This window comes from Oncorhynchus mykiss, chromosome 13 (assembly GCF_057628025.1).
Source record: "Oncorhynchus mykiss isolate SJ-2025 chromosome 13, ASM5762802v1, whole genome shotgun sequence".
Lineage (NCBI taxonomy): Eukaryota > Metazoa > Chordata > Actinopteri > Salmoniformes > Salmonidae > Oncorhynchus > Oncorhynchus mykiss.
The window spans coordinates 59,083,516-59,106,939 of NC_143034.1; the positions used below are offsets into that span (position 1 = coordinate 59,083,516).

The 23,424-nt window shown below is 39.3% G+C and overlaps 1 protein-coding gene across 2 annotated transcripts in view; it reads right to left on the reverse strand.

The window, feature by feature from the left end:
• The window catches only part of LOC110486699 (tumor necrosis factor receptor superfamily member 16), a 65,394-nt gene that overhangs the window by 35,484 nt on the left and 6,486 nt on the right, over positions 1–23,424 (reverse strand). The window lies entirely within an intron of this gene.

Here is a 23,424-nt window from a genome sequence, read left to right on the forward strand (position 1 = left end):
GCTCTAAAGGACAGTAATGTATGCTGTATCTGGCTGTAAAGAGCAGTAATTTATGCTGTATCTGGCTGTAAAGGACAGTAATTTATGCTGTATCTTGCTGGAAAGGACAGTAATTTATGCTGTATCTGGCTGTAAAGGACAATATTTTATGCTGTATCTTGCTGTAAAGGACAGTAATTTATGCTGTATCTGGCTGTAAATGACAGTAATTTATGCTGTATATGGCTGTAAAGGACAATAATTTATGCTGTATCTGGCTGTAAAGGACAATAATTTATGCTGTATCTGGCTGTAAAGGACAATAATGTATGCTGTATCTGGCTGTAAAGGACAATAATGTATGCTGTATCTGGCTGTAAAGGACAGTAATTATGCTGTATCTGGCTGTAAAGGACAGTAATTTATGCTGTACCTGGCTGTAAAGGACAATAATTTATGCTGTATCTGGCTGTAAAGGACAGTAATTTATGCTGTATCTGGCTTTAAAGGACAGTAATTAATGCTGTATCTGGCTGTAAAGGACAGTAATTTATGCTGTATCTGGCTGTAAAGGGCAGTAATTTATGCTGTATCTGGCTGTAAAGGGCAGTAATTGATGCTGTATCTTGCTGTAAAGGACAATCATTTATGCTGTATCTGGCTGTAAAGGACAGTAATTTATGCTGTATCTTGCTGTAAAGGACAATAATTTATGCTGTACCTGGCTGTAAAGGACAATAATTTATGTTGTATCTGGCTGTAAAGGACAGTAATTTATGTTGTATCTGGCTGTAAAGGGCAGTCATTTATTCTGTATATGGCTGTAAATGACAATAATTTATGCTGGATCTGGCTGTAAAGGGCAGTAATTTATGCTGTATCTTGCTGTAAAGGACAGTCATTTATTCTGTATATGGCTGTAAATGACAATAATTTATGCTGTATCTGGCTGTAGAGGGCAGTAATTTATGCTGTATCTGGCTGTAAAGGGCAGTAATTTATGCTGTATCTTGCTGTAAAGGACAATAATTTATGCTGTACCTGGCTGTAAAGGACAATAATGTATGCTGTATCTGGCTGTAAAGGACAGTAATTTATGCTGTATCTGGCTTTAAAGGACAGTAATTAATGCTGTATCTGGCTGTAAAGGACAGTAATTTATGCTGTATCTGGCTGTAAAGGACAGTAATTTATGTTGTATCTGGCTGTAAAGGACAGTGATGTATGCTGTATCTGGCTGTAAAGAACAGTAATTTATTCTTTATCTGGCTGTAAAGGACAATAATTGATGCTGTATCTGGCTGTAAAGGACAGTAATTTATGCTGTATCTGGCTGTAAAGGACAGTAATTTATGCTGTATCTGGCTGTAAAGGAAAATAATTTATGCTGTATCTGTCTGTAAAGGACAATAATTTATGCTGTATCTGGCTGTAAAGGACAGTAATTTATGCTGTATCTTGCTGTAAATGACAGTAATTTATGCTGTATCTGTCTGTAAAGGACAGTAATTTATGCTGTATCTGACTGTAAAGGACAGTAATTTATGCTGTATCTGGCTGTAAAGGGCAGTCATTTATTCTGTATATACCTGTAAATGACAATAATTTATGCTGTATCTGGCTGTAAAGGACAGTCATTTATTCTGTATATGGCTGTAAATGACAATAATTTATGCTGTATCTGGCTGTAAAGGGCAGTAATTTATGCTGTATCTTGCTGTAAAGGACAATAATTTGTGCTGTACCTGGCTGTAAAGGACAATAATTTATGCAGTATCTGGCTGTAAAGGACAGTAATTTATGCTGTATCTGGCTGTAAAGGACAGTAATTTATGCTGTATCTGGCTGTAAAGGGCAGTAATTTATGCTGTATCTGGCTGTAAAGGGCAGTAATTGATGCTGTATCTTGCTGTAAAGGACAATAATTTATGCTGTATCTGGCTGTAAAGGACAGTAATTTATGCTGTATCTTGCTGTAAAGGACAATAATTTATGCTGTACCTGGCTGTAAAGGACAATAATTTATGTTGTATCTGGCTGTAAAGGACAGTAGTTTATGTTGTATCTGGCTGTAAAGGGCAGTCATTTATTCTGTATATGGCTGTAAATGACAATAATTTATGCTGTATCTGGCTGTAAAGGGCAGTAATTTATGCTGTATCTTGCTGTAAAGGACAATAATTTGTGCTGTACCTGGCTGTAAAGGACAATAATTTATGCAGTATCTGGCTGTAAAGGACAGTAATTTATGCTGTATCTGGCTGTAAAGGACAGTAATTTATGCTGTATCTGGCTGTAAAGGGCAGTAATTTATGCTGTATCTGGCTGTAAAGGGCAGTAATTGATGCTGTATCTTGCTGTAAAGGACAATAATTTATGCTGTATCTGGCTGTAAAGGACAGTAATTTATGCTGTATCTTGCTGTAAAGGACAATAATTTATGCTGTACCTGGCTGTAAAGGACAATAATTTATGTTGTATCTGGCTGTAAAGGACAGTAATTTATGTTGTATCTGGCTGTAAAGGGCAGTCATTTATTCTGTATATGGCTGTAAATGACAATAATTTATGCTGGATCTGGCTGTAAAGGGCAGTAATTTATGCTGTATCTTGCTGTAAAGGACAGTCATTTATTCTGTATATGGCTGTAAATGACAATAATTTATGCTGTATCTGGCTGTAAAGGGCAGTAATTTATGCTGTATCTGGCTGTAAAGGGCAGTAATTTATGCTGTATCTTGCTGTAAAGGACAATAATTTATGCTGTACCTGGCTGTAAAGGACAATAATGTATGCTGTATCTGGCTGTAAAGGACAGTAATTTATGCTGTATCTGGCTTTAAAGGACAGTAATTAATGCTGTATCTGGCTGTAAAGGACAGTAATTTATGCTGTATCTGGCTGTAAAGGACAGTAATTTATGCTGTATCTGGCTGTAAAGGGCAGTAATTTATGCTGTATCTGGCTGTAAAGGGCAGTAATTTATGCTGTATCTTGCTGTAAAGGACAATAAATTATGCTGTATCTGGCTGTAAAGGACAGTAATGTATGCTGTATCTTCCTGTAAAGGACAGTAATTTATGCTGATTCTGGCTGTAAAGGACAGTAATGTATGCTGTATCTGGCTGTAAAGGACAGTAATTTATGCTGTATCTTGCTGTAAAGGACAATAATTTATTCTGTACCTGGCTGTAAAGGACAATAATTTATGCTGTACCTGGCTGTAAAGGACAATAATTTATGTTGTATCTGGCTGTAAAGGACAGTAATTTATGTTGTATCTGGCTGTAAAGGGCAGTCATTTATTCTGTATATGGCTGTAAATGACAATAATTTATGCTGGATCTGGCTGTAAAGGGCAGTAATTTATGCTGTATCTTGCTGTAAAGGACAGTCATTTATTCTGTATATGGCTGTAAATGACAATAATTTATGCTGTATCTGGCTGTAAAGGGCAGTAATTTATGCTGTATCTGGCTGTAAAGGGCAGTAATTTATGCTGTATCTTGCTGTAAAGGACAATAATTTATGCTGTACCTGGCTGTAAAGGACAATAATGTATGCTGTATCTGGCTGTAAAGGACAGTAATTTATGCTGTATCTGGCTTTAAAGGACAGTAATTAATGCTGTATCTGGCTGTAAAGGACAGTAATTTATGCTGTATCTGGCTGTAAAGGACAGTAATTTATGCTGTATCTGGCTGTAAAGGGCAGTAATTTATGCTGTATCTGGCTGTAAAGGGCAGTAATTTATGCTGTATCTGGCTGTAAAGGACAATAAATTATGCTGTATCTGGCTGTAAAGGACAGTAATGTATGCTGTATCTTCCTGTAAAGGACAGTAATTTATGCTGATTCTGGCTGTAAAGGACAGTAATGTATGCTGTATCTGGCTGTAAAGGACAGTAATTGATGCTGTATCTTGCTGTAAAGGACAGTCATTTATGCTGTATCTGGCTGTAAAGGACAGTAATTTATGCTGTATCTGGCTGTAAAGGGCAGTAATTTATGCTGTATCTGGCTGTAAAGGACAGTAATTTATGCTGTATCTTGCTGTAAAGGACAGTAATTTATGCTGTATCTGTCTGTAAAGGACAATAATTTATGCTGTATCTTGCTGTAAAGGACAGTAATTTATGCTGTATCTGGCTGTAAAGGACAATAATGTATGCTGTATCTGGCTGTAAAGGACAGTAATTTATGCTGTATCTGGCTCTAAAGGACAGTAATGTATGCTGTATCTGGCTGTAAAGAGCAGTAATTTATGCTGTATCTGGCTGTAAAGGACAGTAATTTATGCTGTATCTTGCTGGAAAGGACAGTAATTTATGCTGTATCTGGCTGTAAAGGACAATATTTTATGCTGTATCTTGCTGTAAAGGACAGTAATTTATGCTGTATCTGGCTGTAAATGACAGTAATTTATGCTGTATATGGCTGTAAAGGACAATAATTTATGCTGTATCTGGCTGTAAAGGACAATAATTTATGCTGTATCTGGCAGTAAAGGACAATAATGTATGCTGTATCTGGCTGTAAAGGACAATAATGTATGCTGTATCTGGCTGTAAAGGACAGTAATTATGCTGTATCTGGCTGTAAAGGACAGTAATTTATGCTGTACCTGGCTGTAAAGGACAATAATTTATGCTGTATCTGGCTGTAAAGGACAGTAATTTATGCTGTATCTGGCTTTAAAGGACAGTAATTAATGCTGTATCTGGCTGTAAAGGACAGTAATTTATGCTGTATCTGGCTGTAAAGGACAGTAATTTATGTTGTATCTGGCTGTAAAGGACAGTGATGTATGCTGTATCTGGCTGTAAAGAACAGTAATTTATTCTTTATCTGGCTGTAAAGGACAATAATTGATGCTGTATCTGGCTGTAAAGGACAGTATATTATGCTGTATCTGGCTGTAAAGGACAGTAATTTATGCTGTATCTGGCTGTAAAGGAAAATAATTTATGCTGTATCTGTCTGTAAAGGACAATAATTTATGCTGTATCTGGCTGTAAAGGACAGTAATTTATGCTGTATCTTGCTGTAAATGACAGTAATTTATGCTGTATCTGTCTGTAAAGGACAGTAATTTATGCTGTATCTGACTGTAAAGGACAGTAATTTATGCTGTATCTGGCTGTAAAGGGCAGTCATTTATTCTGTATATACCTGTAAATGACAATAATTTATGCTGTATCTGGCTGTAAAGGACAGTCATTTATTCTGTATATGGCTGTAAATGACAATAATTTATGCTGTATCTGGCTGTAAAGGGCAGTAATTTATGCTGTATCTTGCTGTAAAGGACAATAATTTGTGCTGTACCTGGCTGTAAAGGACAATAATTTATGCAGTATCTGGCTGTAAAGGACAGTAATTTATGCTGTATCTGGCTGTAAAGGACAGTAATTTATGCTGTATCTGGCTGTAAAGGGCAGTAATTTATGCTGTATCTGGCTGTAAAGGGCAGTAATTGATGCTGTATCTTGCTGTAAAGGACAATAATTTATGCTGTATCTGGCTGTAAAGGACAGTAATTTATGCTGTATCTTGCTGTAAAGGACAATAATTTATGCTGTACCTGGCTGTAAAGGACAATAATTTATGTTGTATCTGGCTGTAAAGGACAGTAGTTTATGTTGTATCTGGCTGTAAAGGGCAGTCATTTATTCTGTATATGGCTGTAAATGACAATAATTTATGCTGTATCTGGCTGTAAAGGGCAGTAATTTATGCTGTATCTTGCTGTAAAGGACAATAATTTGTGCTGTACCTGGCTGTAAAGGACAATAATTTATGCAGTATCTGGCTGTAAAGGACAGTAATTTATGCTGTATCTGGCTGTAAAGGACAGTAATTTATGCTGTATCTGGCTGTAAAGGGCAGTAATTTATGCTGTATCTGGCTGTAAAGGGCAGTAATTGATGCTGTATCTTGCTGTAAAGGACAATAATTTATGCTGTATCTGGCTGTAAAGGACAGTAATTTATGCTGTATCTTGCTGTAAAGGACAATAATTTATGCTGTACCTGGCTGTAAAGGACAATAATTTATGTTGTATCTGGCTGTAAAGGACAGTAATTTATGTTGTATCTGGCTGTAAAGGGCAGTCATTTATTCTGTATATGGCTGTAAATGACAATAATTTATGCTGGATCTGGCTGTAAAGGGCAGTAATTTATGCTGTATCTTGCTGTAAAGGACAGTCATTTATTCTGTATATGGCTGTAAATGACAATAATTTATGCTGTATCTGGCTGTAAAGGGCAGTAATTTATGCTGTATCTGGCTGTAAAGGGCAGTAATTTATGCTGTATCTTGCTGTAAAGGACAATAATTTATGCTGTACCTGGCTGTAAAGGACAATAATGTATGCTGTATCTGGCTGTAAAGGACAGTAATTTATGCTGTATCTGGCTTTAAAGGACAGTAATTAATGCTGTATCTGGCTGTAAAGGACAGTAATTTATGCTGTATCTGGCTGTAAAGGACAGTAATTTATGCTGTATCTGGCTGTAAAGGGCAGTAATTTATGCTGTATCTGGCTGTAAAGGGCAGTAATTTATGCTGTATCTTGCTGTAAAGGACAATAAATTATGCTGTATCTGGCTGTAAAGGACAGTAATGTATGCTGTATCTTCCTGTAAAGGACAGTAATTTATGCTGATTCTGGCTGTAAAGGACAGTAATGTATGCTGTATCTGGCTGTAAAGGACAGTAATTTATGCTGTATCTTGCTGTAAAGGACAATAATTTATTCTGTACCTGGCTGTAAAGGACAATAATTTATGCTGTACCTGGCTGTAAAGGACAATAATTTATGTTGTATCTGGCTGTAAAGGACAGTAATTTATGTTGTATCTGGCTGTAAAGGGCAGTCATTTATTCTGTATATGGCTGTAAATGACAATAATTTATGCTGGATCTGGCTGTAAAGGGCAGTAATTTATGCTGTATCTTGCTGTAAAGGACAGTCATTTATTCTGTATATGGCTGTAAATGACAATAATTTATGCTGTATCTGGCTGTAAAGGGCAGTAATTTATGCTGTATCTGGCTGTAAAGGGCAGTAATTTATGCTGTATCTTGCTGTAAAGGACAATAATTTATGCTGTACCTGGCTGTAAAGGACAATAATGTATGCTGTATCTGGCTGTAAAGGACAGTAATTTATGCTGTATCTGGCTTTAAAGGACAGTAATTAATGCTGTATCTGGCTGTAAAGGACAGTAATTTATGCTGTATCTGGCTGTAAAGGACAGTAATTTATGCTGTATCTGGCTGTAAAGGGCAGTAATTTATGCTGTATCTGGCTGTAAAGGGCAGTAATTTATGCTGTATCTGGCTGTAAAGGACAATAAATTATGCTGTATCTGGCTGTAAAGGACAGTAATGTATGCTGTATCTTCCTGTAAAGGACAGTAATTTATGCTGATTCTGGCTGTAAAGGACAGTAATGTATGCTGTATCTGGCTGTAAAGGACAGTAATTGATGCTGTATCTTGCTGTAAAGGACAGTCATTTATGCTGTATCTGGCTGTAAAGGACAGTAATTTATGCTGTATCTGGCTGTAAAGGGCAGTAATTTATGCTGTATCTGGCTGTAAAGGACAGTAATTTATGCTGTATCTTGCTGTAAAGGACAGTAATTTATGCTGTATCTGTCTGTAAAGGACAATAATTTATGCTGTATCTTGCTGTAAAGGACAGTAATTTATGCTGTATCTGGCTGTAAAGGACAATAATGTATGCTGTATCTGGCTGTAAAGGACAGTAATTTATGCTGTATCTGGCTCTAAAGGACAGTAATGTATGCTGTATCTGGCTGTAAAGAGCAGTAATTTATGCTGTATCTGGCTGTAAAGGACAGTAATTTATGCTGTATCTTGCTGGAAAGGACAGTAATTTATGCTGTATCTGGCTGTAAAGGACAATATTTTATGCTGTATCTTGCTGTAAAGGACAGTAATTTATGCTGTATCTGGCTGTAAATGACAGTAATTTATGCTGTATATGGCTGTAAAGGACAATAATTTATGCTGTATCTGGCTGTAAAGGACAATAATTTATGCTGTATCTGGCTGTAAAGGACAATAATGTATGCTGTATCTGGCTGTAAAGGACAATAATGTATGCTGTATCTGGCTGTAAAGGACAGTAATTTATGCTGTATCTGGCTGTAAAGGACAGTAATTTATGCTGTACCTGGCTGTAAAGGACAATAATTTATGCTGTATCTGGCTGTAAAGGACAGTAATTTATGCTGTATCTGGCTGTAAAGGACAATAATTTATGCTGTATCTGGCTGTAAAGGACAGTAATTTATGCTGTACCTGGCTGTAAAGGACAATAATTTATGCTGTATCTGGCTATAAAGGACAGTAATTTATGCTGTATCTGGCTGTAAAGGACAATAATTTATGCTGTATCTGGCTGTAAAGGACAGTAATTTATGCTGTATCTTGCTGTAAATGACAGTAATTTATGCTGTATCTGTCTGTAAAGGACAGTAATTTATGCTGTATCTGGCTGTAAAGGACAGTAATTTATGCTGTATCTGGCTGTAAAGGGCAGTCATTTATTCTGTATATACCTGTAAATGACAATAATTTATGCTGTATCTTGCTGTAAAGGACAGTCATTTATTCTGTATATGGCTGTAAATGACAATAATTTATGCTGTATCTGGCTGTAAAGGGCAGTAATTTATGCTGTATCTTGCTGTAAAGGACAATAATTTGTGCTGTACCTGGCTGTAAAGGACAATAATTTATGCAGTATCTGGCTGTAAAGGACAGTAATTTATGCTGTATCTGGCTGTAAAGGACAGTAATTTATGCTGTATCTGGCTGTAAAGGGCAGTAATTTATGCTGTATCTGGCTGTAAAGGGCAGTAATTGATGCTGTATCTTGCTGTAAAGGACAATAATTTATGCTGTATCTGGCTGTAAAGGACAGTAATTTATGCTGTATCTTGCTGTAAAGGACAATAATTTATGCTGTACCTGGCTGTAAAGGACAATAATTTATGTTGTATCTGGCTGTAAAGGACAGTAATTTATGTTGTATCTGGCTGTAAAGGGCAGTCATTTATTCTGTATATGGCTGTAAATGACAATAATTTATGCTGGATCTGGCTGTAAAGGGCAGTAATTTATGCTGTATCTTGCTGTAAAGGACAGTCATTTATTCTGTATATGGCTGTAAATGACAATAATTTATGCTGTATCTGGCTGTAAAGGGCAGTAATTTATGCTGTATCTGGCTGTAAAGGGCAGTAATTTATGCTGTATCTTGCTGTAAAGGACAATAATTTATGCTGTACCTGGCTGTAAAGGACAATAATGTATGCTGTATCTGGCTGTAAAGGACAGTAATTTATGCTGTATCTGGCTTTAAAGGACAGTAATTAATGCTGTATCTGGCTGTAAAGGACAGTAATTTATGCTGTATCTGGCTGTAAAGGACAGTAATTTATGCTGTATCTGGCTGTAAAGGGCAGTAATTTATGCTGTATCTGGCTGTAAAGGGCAGTAATTTATGCTGTATCTTGCTGTAAAGGACAATAAATTATGCTGTATCTGGCTGTAAAGGACAGTAATGTATGCTGTATCTTCCTGTAAAGGACAGTAATTTATGCTGATTCTGGCTGTAAAGGACAGTAATGTATGCTGTATCTGGCTGTAAAGGACAGTAATTGATGCTGTATCTTGCTGTAAAGGACAGTCATTTATGCTGTATCTGGCTGTAAAGGACAGTAATTTATGCTGTATCTGGCTGTAAAGGGCAGTAATTTATGCTGTATCTGGCTGTAAAGGACAGTAATTTATGCTGTATCTTGCTGTAAAGGACAGTAATTTATGCTGTATCTGTCTGTAAAGGACAATAATTTATGCTGTATCTTGCTGTAAAGGACAGTAATTTATGCTGTATCTGGCTGTAAAGGACAATAATGTATGCTGTATCTGGCTGTAAAGGACAGTAATTTATGATGTATCTGGCTGTAAAGGACAATAATTTATGCTGTATCTGACTGTAAAGGACAGTAATTTATGCTGTATCTGGCTGTAAAGAGCAGTAATTTATGCTGTATCTGGCTGTAAAGGACAGTAATTTATGCTGTATCTTGCTGGAAAGGACAGTAATTTATGCTGTATCTGGCTGTAAAGGACAATATTTTATGCTGTATCTTGCTGTAAAGGACAGTAATTTATGCTGTATCTGGCTGTAAATGACAGTAATTTATGCTGTATATGGCTGTAAAGGACAATAATTTATGCTGTATCTGGCTGTAAAGGACAATAATTTATGCTGTATCTGGCTGTAAAGGACAATAATGTATGCTGTATCTGGCTGTAAAGGACAATAATTTATGCTGTATCTGGCTGTAAAGGACAATAATGTATGCTGTATCTGGCTGTAAAGGACAGTAATTTATGCTGTACCTGGCTGTAAAGGACAATAATTTATGCTGTATCTGGCTGTAAAGGACAGTAATTTATGCTGTATCTGGCTGTAAAGGACAATAATTTATGCTGTATCTGGCTGTAAAGGACAGTAATTTATGCTGTACCTGGCTGTAAAGGACAATAATTTATGCTGTATCTGGCTATAAAGGACAGTAATTTATGCTGTATCTGGCTGTAAAGGACAATAATTTATGCTGTATCTGGCTGTAAAGGACAGTAATTTATGCTGTATCTGGCTGTAAAGGACAATAATTTATGCTGTATCTGGCTGTAAAGGACAGTCATTTATGCTGTATCTGGCTGTAAAGGACAGTAATTGATGCTGTATCTGGCTGTAAAGGACAGTAATTTATGCTGTATCTGGCTGTAAAGGACAGTAATTTATGCTGTATCTGGCTGTAAAGGACAATAATTTATGCTGTATCTGGCTGTAAAGGACAGTAATTTATGCTGTATCTGGCTGTAAAGGGCAGTAATTTATGCTGTATCTGGCTGTAAAGGACAATAATTTATGCTGTATCTGGTTGTAAAGGAGAGTAATTTATGCTGCATCTGGCTGTAAAGGACAGTAATTTATGCTGTATCTGGCTGTAAAGGACAATAATGTATGCTGTATCTGGCTGTAAAGGACAGTAATTTATGTTGTATCTGGCTGTAAAGGACAATAATTTATGCTGTATCTGACTGTAAAGGACAGTAATTTATGCTGTATCTGGCTCTAAAGGACAGTAATTTATGCTGTATCTGGCTGTAAAGGGCAGTAATTTATGCTGTATCTGGCTGTAAAGGACAGTAATTTATGCTGTATCTTGCTGGAAAGGACAGTAATTTATGCTGTATCTGGCTGTAAAGGACAATATTTTATGCTGTATCTTGCTGTAAATGACAGTAATTTATGCTGTATCTGGCTGTAAATGACAGTAATTTATGCTGTATATGGCTGTAAAGGACAATAATCTATGCTGTATCTGGCTGTAAAGGACAATAATTTATGCTGTATCTGTTTGTAAAGGACAGTAATTTATGCTGTACCTGGCTGTAAAGGACAATAATTTATGCTGTATCTGGCTGTAAAGGACAGTAATTTATGCTGTATCTGGCTGTAAAGGACAATAATTGATGCTGTATCTGGCTGTAAAGGACAGTAATTTATGCTGTACCTGGCTGTAAAGGACAATAATTTATGCTGTATATGGCTGTAAAGGACAGTAATTTATGCTGTATCTGGCTGTAAAGGACAATAATTTATGCTGTATCTGGCTGTAAAGGACAGTAATTTATGCTGTATCTGGCTGTAAAGGACAGTAATTTATGCTGTACCTGGCTGTAAAGGACAATAATTTATGCTGTATCTGGCTGTAAAGGACAATAATTTATGCTGTATCTGGCTGTAAAGGACAGTAATTTATGCTGTATCTGGCTGTAAAGGACAATAATGTATGCTGTATCTGGCTGTAAAGGACAGTAATTCATGCTGTACCTGGCTGTAAAGGACAATAATTTATGCTGTATCTGGCTGTAAAGGACAATAATTTATGCTGTATCTGGCTGTAAAGGACAATAATTTATGCTGTATCTGGCTGTAAAGGACAGTAATTTATGCTGTATCTGGCTGTAAAGGGCAGTAATTTATGCTGTATCTGGCTGTAAAGGACAATAATTTATGCTGTATCTGGCTGTAAAGGACAGTAATTTATGCTGCATCTGGCTGTAAAGGACAATAATTTATGCTGTATCTGGCTGTAAAGGACAGTAATTTATGCTGTATCTGGCTGTAAAGGACAATAATTTATGCTGTATCTGGCTGTAAAGGACAATAATTTATGCTGTATCTGGCTGTAAAGGACAGTAATTTTTGCTGTATCTGGCTGTAAAGGACAGTAATTTATGCTGTATCTGGCTGTAAAGGACAGTAATTTATTCTGAAGCTGACTATTTGCTGAGCCAGTTGTAGTTGTCTTTATGAAGTTCCATTAGTAGAATGTGCTCTTCAGGAATGTTGGTGCTAGAAGTTGAGCCATGAAGGTGTTGACCCCAAACTGGGTTATTCTCATGCTGAGAGTTCTTAGCGGTACAAAGTCATTCATTAATATTGCATGTTCTTATAGATTTTTTTTCAGATATAATTGGAACCCTGCTGAATTATTCATATAGTCTGTTATTTTTGTGGCTGTAGGAGATGAGAGTGACGTTTGGTGGGAGAGGAGGGGAGAGGAGGAGAGGGAGGAGAGGGAAGAGATAAGGAAAGGAGAGGATAAGAGAGGAGAGGAGGAGAGGGTGGAGAGGATGAGAGGGAGGATGAGAGGGAGGAGAGGGAAGAGATGAGGAGAGGAGAGGATAAGAGAGGAGAGGATAAGAGAGGAGAGGATGAGACGGTGGAGAGGAGGGGCAGGCTGGTTTGAATAACAGAACAGCGGGATCCCCACCAGGTATAGGGTTCCCCAAATCCCTTTGTACTCCTGTGTGATGCTCTTCTAAATGGGGAACAGGAGAGAGGAGGCATCTTCTGCAATCTAGAGCTTTAGAGGCTTCCCTTGCTATTAGAAACAACAAGTGATGCATGTTTTTGTGTCTACATCTGCGTGAGAGTACTGTGTGTGTGTGTGTGTGTGTGTGTGTGTGTGTGTGTGTGTGTGTGTGTGTGTGTGTGTCAGGACGAGCAGTGAGAAGTGTTGGATGGCAGTTGTTGTTGTGTTCAGTAAGAGAGAGAGAGCGTATTGCTGGTGTGAAAAGCCCTGCAGCAATGTCCCAGCACTTGCCTTGCCTTGTAAGCTGCTCCAGCATGTAAACACTAGCATAGACTGAGCCTAATATCTCTAACACCTTGTAAACAGCAGCACAGCTTACTACCTGACAACACAGGGTGTCCTCTCCCTTACTTTAAACACACTGTAAACAGAGAATGTGAGAGGTAACGGCATTGAAACATTAGTGGAGGATAAACAGAACAGGATTGGATAAAACAGGCTCATTCTGTGAAGAACAGGATTGGATAAAACAGGCTCATGCCGTGAGAACAGGATTGGATAAAACAGGCTCATACCGTGAGAACAGGATTGGATAAAACAGGCTCATATTGTGAGAACAGGAACAGTTATTTCCTCTGAGTTTCCAACTCCAACCATTTGAGGTAACACAGTGAAAAACATTGACGATGGTCCAAAATTGGATGATCCAAACATGACAACATGTTACAGACCATCAAAAAGACGATCAAATAGTAAATATAAATTCATATGTTTCATAAGAATCAGGGAACATGTGACAGGGCAATGGAGAGACCTGAGGTTGAGTTCCCTTCACTGACAGGTGGTAGCCCAGGTCCAGTGTTATTGTTCTCTTACATTTCTCTCAGCAGGCATTTGGCAGTGAGTGGTTCAGATGGTGGTCTGGTCTCTTTATATGGCTCTGGCTAGAGGTAGCAGAGCAGCTCTGACATTGACTGAGTGAGTGGGGCCTTCGATCTGGTGGATAAATAACTGACCTTAGGGTAAATAATGATTTGAAGTAGGACTCAGAGCCTTTGTTTTCTTTTCAGTCAGGCTTGACGGTACAACCTTTCCTCAACCTCCCCAATTATCCCGCAGTGCAACAGGCCTCTACCTAATTTTAGCTCGCATGCATAAACCCCTATGCAATCATTGTATATAAACATGTCTAAACGTGACTGTATGCTCCAGAACCACGCACATGTGAGAGAGAGAGAGAGAGAGAGAGAGAGAGAGAGAGAGAGAGAGAGAGAGAGAGAGAGAGAGAGAGAGAGAGAGTTTGAGTTGAGTTTTTATAAAACCTTTATTTTTTACTCAAGTGTTAACATAAATAATGACACACTGCCTTTTCAGAAATGAAACAACAAAAATAAATACATAACATATACATTCAACTTATTTCAGCAGCAAAAAATAATTTCCCCTCCTCTACAAAACAAAGCGCTCTTTCGTAGGCCCACTTCTCCTCAAATAATAGGAGATCTTTTACAGCTGAAAAGAACTCAAAATCTACTTTTATTCTTGCTTTCACTAAACCTTTAAAAACACATCTTACATCCTGCCCATATCCCGTTTCTATCTTATGTTTCCTACTCAGAAAAATTGACATCTTAGCTTGTCCCAAAATAAAATGTAACATTTGACATTTTCTTTTCTGTTGTTTACTATATTGAAACCCCAAAATAAAAACAGTGTTATTGAAAAACTCCCCTACTGCTTTAAACAAAGATTCCAGCATTTCCAATAGAGGTTTTATCCTCTCACACTCCATAAAACAGTGAAAAATGGTTTCTCTTATATTACAAAAAGGACATCCATCTCTAACATCTGAGTTAATAACAGATACAAAAGCATTAACTGCAATGATGCCATGCAAAACCCTCCATTGCATATCACCAGTACCCTTTTGTAACGGTGGTTTGTACAGTGCTCTCCATGCTGGCTTTACCTTGTCATCAATGCCCAATTTTACCCTCCATGGAGTATCTTTTCTATTTTTCAATTTATCTTTATTCAACACCTTGACACACCCCCTATACAATTCCTTCCCATTCACCTCATCCAAACCCACCTCCTCCAACCCTCTCAAATCCAGCAATACCGCCTTTCTTTCTGACTCTGGGATATTTGGTGTAATCCCTAGTTTTGGAAATGAGACGTCTTCATCTTGCACCTTCTTCTTGTGGCTACTAAGCATACCCCATTCTTCCGCTGACAGAGCCTTCCTACAGCTCCCCAGCATTTGTCCGACAATCCTTTCCGACCTCATCCCCAAATGTTCTGCCACCCGTCTTCCATCCATTAAGGCGGGCCCAGCCATGGCCATTAACTGTCTTAAGGTGATGATTTTCCCCTTCACCAGAATCTTGGAGAAATGTGGAACAGCTGCAGTTGTACAATCCAGTCTTGCCCCATACACCAGAGGTTCCTCCAACAGCCAATGCACTGACTCCGCTGAAGTTCTTCTGGACACCTTCATTATGCTCCACACTCTGAGAAGGCCTCTGTAAAACGGAGGTACTCCTTCCCTAGAAATCTGGCTACTATCAACCAGAAATAAAGCCTTCTTTAAACCTAATCCTCCAACCCGCTGTAATATAAGACCTGTCACCCCTCTCCACACCACATTTTCCGGTCCATAAAGCAACCTTTGAATAAACTGAAACCGAAAAGCAGCAGCCCTACTAGCAAGATGTACAAGACCTTGTCCCCCCTCCTCTTTTGACAAATACAAAACACTTTGTGGAACCCAGTGATATTTATCCCAAAAGAAATCCACAATAATTGCCTGTATCTTAGCCAGAAGGCCAGATGGTGGTTCTAAAACTGACAACCGATGCCACAGTGCAGAGGCAATCACATTGTTAACTATAATAGTGCGCCCCCTATATGACATACGAGATAGTAACCAACGCCATCTCCTCATCCTCCCTTCCACCATTTCAACCACCCCACTCCAATTTTTTTCCATAGTCCCCTCATCTCCTAGGTACACTCCAAGATACTTAAAACCTCCCTTACACCATTCTAGCCCCCCTGGCAAAGCCATGATCCCTCCAGACCATTCTCCAATCTGTAAAGCACAACTCTTTTCCCAATTTACCTTTGCAGAGGATATTCCCCTAAAACGATCAACCATTAGACTCAAACTATCCACCTCCGCTTGATTTTTCACTAGCACAACTACATCATCAGCATAGGCTGAAAGACGAATAGGAGGAATATCCTCTGAAAGGCACACCCCTGCAATGCGACTTCTAATGCTATTTAGTAGTGGCTCTATAGCAATAGCATATAACATCCCAGACATAGAACATCCCTGCCTAATACCTCTACACACTTTAAAAGGAGCACTCAAACCACCGTTAACTTTCAATACACTTTCAATGTCACCATATATCACCTTTATCATGGCAATAAAACCAGAGCTGAACCCAAACGCCTCAAACGTGTGCCATAAATATTGATGTTCAACTCGGTCAAATGCCTTTTCCTGATCAATTGAAATTAGACCAGCATCCAACCCAATAGCCTTAGAGACGTCCAAAAAATCACGAATCAGAGAAATGTTATCCCCTATCTGCCTGCCAGGAACACAGTAGGACTGATCCGTATGTATGATTTGCCCCATCAACTCCCTCAGCCTGTTGGACAAAGCCTTTGACAATATTTTATAATCAGTACACAATAAAGCCACCGGCCTCCAGTTCTTCACCTCCCTCAGGTCACCCTTTTTAGGCAGTAGGGTGAGGACAGCCCTTCTGCAGCTTATTGGTAGTAACCCTCCGGTTAAACTATCATTAGCTACTTCTAACCAATCCTCTCCCAACATATCCCAAAAGGACTTAAAAAAGTCAACGGGAAGCCCATCAATGCCTGGTGCCCTTCCATTTTCCATGCCATTTAATGCAGTGTATAAATCCTGCAAAGACAATGGTTGCTCAAGCTCAACCTGAGCTTCTGCAGGCACCTTTGGGAGCCCATCAAAGAACTGCTGTGTCACTGTTTTGTCCTCTTTGTACTCACACTTGTAGAGCTCAGCATAGAACTCTACTGCCCTCTTTCTAATTTCACTAGGGCTAGTGAGCTCTTGTCCAACAGCTGATTTGAGACAATGAATAATTTTTCTTTGTCCATTCTTTTTCTCTAAACCAAAGAAAAATTTGGATGAGGCATCCATTTCAGATATGCCCTGAAATTTACTTCTCACCAATGCCCCCTGTGCTCTGATACCCAGCAGATCTGCCAATGCAGCTTTTCTCCTCTTGAGGGCCTGAGTATGGCCTCGATCTCCTGTGGTCTCAACCAACGTCATGAGTTCCACTATTTCAATCTCTAGGGCTTTCATTGATCTGGTGATATCCTTGGTGACATTCCTTGTGTATTGATTACAAAATTGTTGAATCTGGATTTTCCCTATATCCCACCATTGTTGAAGGGATACAAAACTGGCCTTTTGAGACCTCCACCTCTCCCCAAAAAAACTGAAACAATTCCTGAAGTGAGCATCACTCAATAAAGTTATATTAAAATGCCAGTATGCGCTTTTAGGTTTTACATCGTTAATGAACACCACCTCTGTTATTAAACAATGATCAGAAAATCCCACTGGAGTTATCACACTTGATTTACAGACCTGAGATTGATGCTCAAAAACATAAAACCTATCTAACCTGGCCATAGAGATGATGTTCTCTCTCACATGCGCCCAGGTGTACTGCCTTGTTCTTCCATGTTGACTCCGCCAAATATCACACAGTTCATTTGTTACAATAAGGCGTTTTAAAAACGTCCTTGAGGCTATATGAGGTTCTTGGTGATTTCTATCTAAATCACTAACTGTGCAGTTAAAATCCCCAGCAATAAACAAATAATCTTCTTTGTTACATTTCTCAATGGTATTTGATAATGTCTCTAAAAAACATACCCTCTCAACTGTCACCACTGGGGCATATACATTTATCAGACACATATTGATGTTTTCATACCTTGCTCTAACTTTTAATAACCTCCCCTCAACTACCTCTTCAACCTCATATGACAAAGGCAAAAACCCTTTTGAGAACAAGATAACCACACCCCCACTTTTTGAGTTTTTATGACTACACACCACTGTCCCCCCCCACTCCTGTTGCCACATAACTTCATTTTCCAAATTACTATGCGTTTCTTGTAGAAAAATTATGTCACTTCCCTTTCCCCTCATTAACTCATACACCATGGCTCTTTTTTTAACATCTCTTGCCCCATTTACGTTTAAAGAAGAGATCTTAAAACTGCTCATGGATAAGAAAAAAATACAGAGGAAGATACAGCCACCACATCTCTTTACAGAGTTAAAACTGCAACTGAACTCTTTCATTTTCTTTAGAATTTGCATCACTTATTACTCTCGTGACCACTTTCTTGAGTCTAGCAATTTCAGGGCTTTTCAAACCTCCCCCTGTAATTTTTGACATCAGAAACTTTGCTGATTTAATAAACAATTCACGTTCAGGGAAAAAATCAGTTACATTGTAATCCTGCATATATTTCTTCCCTTTTGTCAACTTCAGAAATTGACGTATCTTCTCGATCCCATACCTCCCTTCCACCCCATCTATCTCACTATATTGTTGTGACGCGTCAGATGACTCACTCTCGCTATCCTCCCCAGAAGAAAACCCCATCTCTACAACCTGTTCATCTTCACCTGATTTATCCATCACTACCTTTCTCTTAGAATTAGACCCTTCACCACCCCTTAAATTCTTCCTTTTACTCCTCGGTATTTTAAAAACATCCGCTTCCTTTTCCGTTATTTCAATCTCCTCTTGACCTCCAATTTCATTTTCCAGCACCACCTCAGCGACGGCAGTCGCAATCTCACCTACTATTTCCCCTCCCTCTTTGTTCTGATCTACCACAATTGCCCCCGTATCCACAATGCCTTCCTCTCCTACTTTTCCAACCACATCTGCCCACCTTCTCTCTTCCCCTACACCTGTAGTATTTTCATCCCTTCGCTGTGGTACGTTAGTTGCACCCGCACTAAAGCTACTACCAGGCTCAGCGCGTTCATTCTCGGGACAATTACGCACCAAATGCCCCTCTCTTCCACATCCAAAACATTTCATTGATTCAGTAGATGCATAGAAGACATAATCAAATCCATCAATCTTAAAACTAAACGCTAAATTCAGTTCATCTCCTTCCTTCTTTAAAATTATATGCACTTGTCTCCTATGAGACACGACATGTTTCAACAACGGAGATTTGCATTCATCCTTGAGGCTGATTTGATGCTATCATACCCAATGATAGCACCCACAGCCAAGCTACATTCTTCCACTGAACACCCAGCCGCAGCAGGAATTTTTACTCCATGCCTCCGACTAAGTTTTTCAAACTCTACATTTCCGCGAGTGGCCATTGCAACCAGCCCCACCCGCTGGTTGTGCCCTCGCGAAAAAACAACCTCAAAGATCCCACCACCCCTATACGTGCTTAGTGATAGTTAAACAATATATCCGTAAAACAACTAAACTAATCAATATATATATATATATATATGTACATACCAAAACCCAATAGAGTGAAAAGAAATTCCATTCGCTCTCACAAACACTCTGCTTGACGACTCACTCCCAGCATGCACTCCGACGAGAGAGAGAGAGAGAGAGAGAGAGTGTGAAGGATGATGTTCCGAACCACACTGTCTCTCAGTAAATCAGTTACCATGCCCGTCACTAGATATCTAGCAGTATGATCCTCATGGTTCCTCTCAACCTGACCACCCTCCTCTAGATATCTAGTAGTATGATCCTCATGGTTCCTCTCAACCTGACCATCTTCCTCTAGATTTCTAGCAGTATGATCCTCGTGGTTCCTCTCAACCTGACCACCTCCTCTAGATATCTAGCAGTATGATCCTCGTGGTTCCTCTCAACCTGACCACCCTCCTCTAGATATCTAGCAGTATGATCCTCATGGTTCCTCTCAACCTGACCACCCCCCTCTAGATATCTAGCAGTATGATCCTCATGGTTCCTCTCAACCTGACCACCCTCCTCTAGATATCTAGCAGTATGATCCTCATGGTTCCTCTCAACCTGACCACCTCCTCTAGATATCTAGCAGTATGATCTTGTCAGCAGTTAGTGATTGAAGGCTGAGGGATGTAGTGTAAATGTGCCAATTCAGCCTGAGAAGACTCCTCCTCTCACATCGAAGTGTTTCGACCCCATTAGATTAGCATCATTAATAATGCAGGTCTGGACATCCTTAAGTTTCTCCTGTGTCCATCCTCTTTCATCTTCTCCATTGTCAGCACTATCCTGCTGTGTTATTCTAGGGGACCGTGGCCAATGGCCATTTCCCCACTAATGTCAGACAGCTTTCCTTCCTTAACTCTTTTCTCTCTTTCTGCTATGCTAACATAACACACTGACCTTTCACTGGCTCTTGTTTCTCTGTAGGGCTATACATTAAACGTTCTGAAACCTGCATGTCGGTTTCTATTTGTTTTTTAAAACTTGAAACATTTATTTAACAGTGTGTAATTATCGCCACGCTTCAGTGGTCTGCTTGGCTCGACCCCAAGGTTTACAACATCTGTTTAGGGTATTATTAACATTCCTCTAACGCTATTATTAGGATGTTAAAAAGAGAAGTCATATCTGGTGACAGTTATGTGTTATCCCTCATTAGCTCACCTAGTGCTGTTCTGGGGTCAGTGGAGTAATGCAGTAGTTTCCGCTGTAGGAGCCACAGAGGACTCTCAAACTAATTTCTCCTCATTCCCCCCATTACCCACTGATCCACAATCAGTCAGTCCTCTTTTACACACTCCATTGACTAAGATAGCTGTGGTTCTCCTCTCTCTCTGTCTCTCTCTCTCTCTTTCCCTCTCTCTCTCTAAATCCCCAACTGAACCCCATTCAGTCAGAGGACTTTCTAAACGCTTCATTGACTGGCCTTTTCTCTCTCCATCCCCACTGATCCCCAGTCAGTTGCAGCCCCCTTTGTGATGCTTCACTGAGAAGCAGCTCTTTATGTGCTGTGTCCCATGACAGGCAGAGAGAGAGAGAAAGTGGAAAGGACTGATAAATATTTTAGCGGTGCTGACGTTGGCAGGCGTCTAGACCTGAAAGGATAGGGCAATGAGGAGGGGAGGTGTTAGCGGGACATGAAGTAGAGTATCCAGAGAGGAAGAAGAGGTAAATAAAGATGCACCCATATTTACCATGAAACAGGAAATGGATGCTCTGAATGTTTTTTCACCTTTTAAAATATTAATACCTGCGCTTTATGAAATACAGCTTCTATCTACGTATATAGCTTTTGTTATTCAGGTAAGGGTCCGTGTTTTCAGCCACTGACATCCATTTATAACACTCTCAGGCCCTATGTTTGTTAGTGTTTCAGGGATGCATCAAGCACAATAAGATTTTATTGGGACAAACAAAAATGGACAGGCAGAGAACAATTGTAAATTGACTCAAATTGTCACAAACTAATGCAATTCTGCTAAATTGTGGAATGTTTACCACATTATTGATACCATGTCTGTATCGTGGCTCACGATAATTGTTTTCTAGGGCTTCCCGAGTGCAGCGGTCTAAGGCACTGCATAGCAGTACTAGAGGTGTCACTACAGATCCGGATTCGATCCCGGGCTGTGTAGCAGCTGGCCGCGACCGGGAGACCCATGAGGTGCGGCTGACTTCCGGGTTAAGCGAGCAGTGTGTCAAGAAGCAGTGCGACTTGGTGGCGTCGTGTTCCGGAGGACGCATGGCTCTCGACCTTCACCTCCCCTGAGTCCGTACAGGAGCTGCAGCAATGGGACAACACTGACAACATTGTTTTCTGCATCCCTGTGTAGGATATGAAATGGGCGTGGCGCACTGGTAAAATTAGTCTGTTTAAATGTGTAAAGATGCAGTCATATAACATCATGCAAGATGAATGAGCAGACCCTGCTCTTTGGTGCCTGATGCTCCCTCAGACCAGTTTTCATCCCCGTTACAGCCGATGAGTCACGTAAAGACTGGTAGGGAATGAGAGTGGAGGGCTCTGTAGTGGTTTATTATTTCCCATGAAAAAAAGTGACAGCATTTATACATTTGAATTTATAAATTAAGGACTCTGAGGGCAGGGTTCAGTCAAACCTTAGAATACAAGTCCATATTAGGATGTCTCTGCTGCTTTTGCAGAGAAGCCAAGCGGCTCCAGTTTCCTGCTGTAATCCATCACTTTGTGTAATTTGCTAATAATAATGATTAATTAGTCTCCATTCCTCATCCCCTCCTCTTCCATTTCCATTTCCCCTCCCTTCCCGTTGTTCTTTTACCTCTCCATGTACATTGTCTGGTTGGCTGTTCCCCAACTGACCAGCTGCTGTAGATGAGACTTTGATCTTAAACTGCCAAGCTCCAGGAATGTTTGGAGGTTACATTAAATAATATGTGCATACCATGTCTTTACACATTGTTGGGCAGCAGTTCACAGGCATCCCAGGCCAGTGTTGTGTCTGTAGGAGCTTGTTATGGTAATACTATATCAAGCAGCAACACAGGCCATCTTCTGACTAAATTACTTAATTGATCTAATTTTAGACTTCGTCTGTTCTGTGTCCTGCTCAAATAGTGTTGGAAGACACTGGCATTCCTGGGATTTGTAAAGGACCTCAACTGAAGAATACTTTGTCTGTGAATTGTCACAGTTGTGAAAGAAGATCCTATTTGTACGACTCAGTCAATAGAGCAGACCTGACACCAGTCATGAGTCACAATGCACTCTGACATTCTGCTCATCCACCACAACCATGCAGTGACCTTGGGAACTACATTTTGACTTATAGAAGTGCTGTAGAATCCAGCTGACTCTCTCTCTCTGGATTCTATTTCTATGCTACGCAGTGACCTGTGAGAACTACACTTTAACTTCTACTATGCATCTTAACTACTGTAAAGGACAACAACAGAAAGAGAGTGAAAGAGAAAGAGAGGAAAAATGGTGAAGCAAACCCTAAGATGAAGTGCATATGTATGTTTGCATAAAGGTTCTTCCTCTCTGTAGGACGTTGTAGCACAACATTGGCACCTCTCCCGTCCCGTTTTATCCTCCCTCTGAATCAGTGCTAATGGGTTTCAGCCTGAGTTGTAAGTGAACACATTTGGCCCCACTTACAGCCATCAAACATAGGATTCCCTGCTTGTTTCTAAAGAACACTTTGTTATTAAAGCAGGGACAGAAGGGTTTTTGTTGTTATGTGCAAATTGGACAGTAACATTTTTGTTCAGGCTTTTTTCTGTTTTGATTGGATGGTTTTAAACGGTGGGGTATTAATGTGTAAATTCCCATTGATGGTGTAAATGAGTGCATATAAGGTGAAAGGTATAGTTCAGCGATTTTTATGCCATTGAAATCATTGCGGTGGATAAGTCCAAACAGTGTAAAGAAAAGTTCTAATATACTGTATATATACTTTTTAAATACATTTT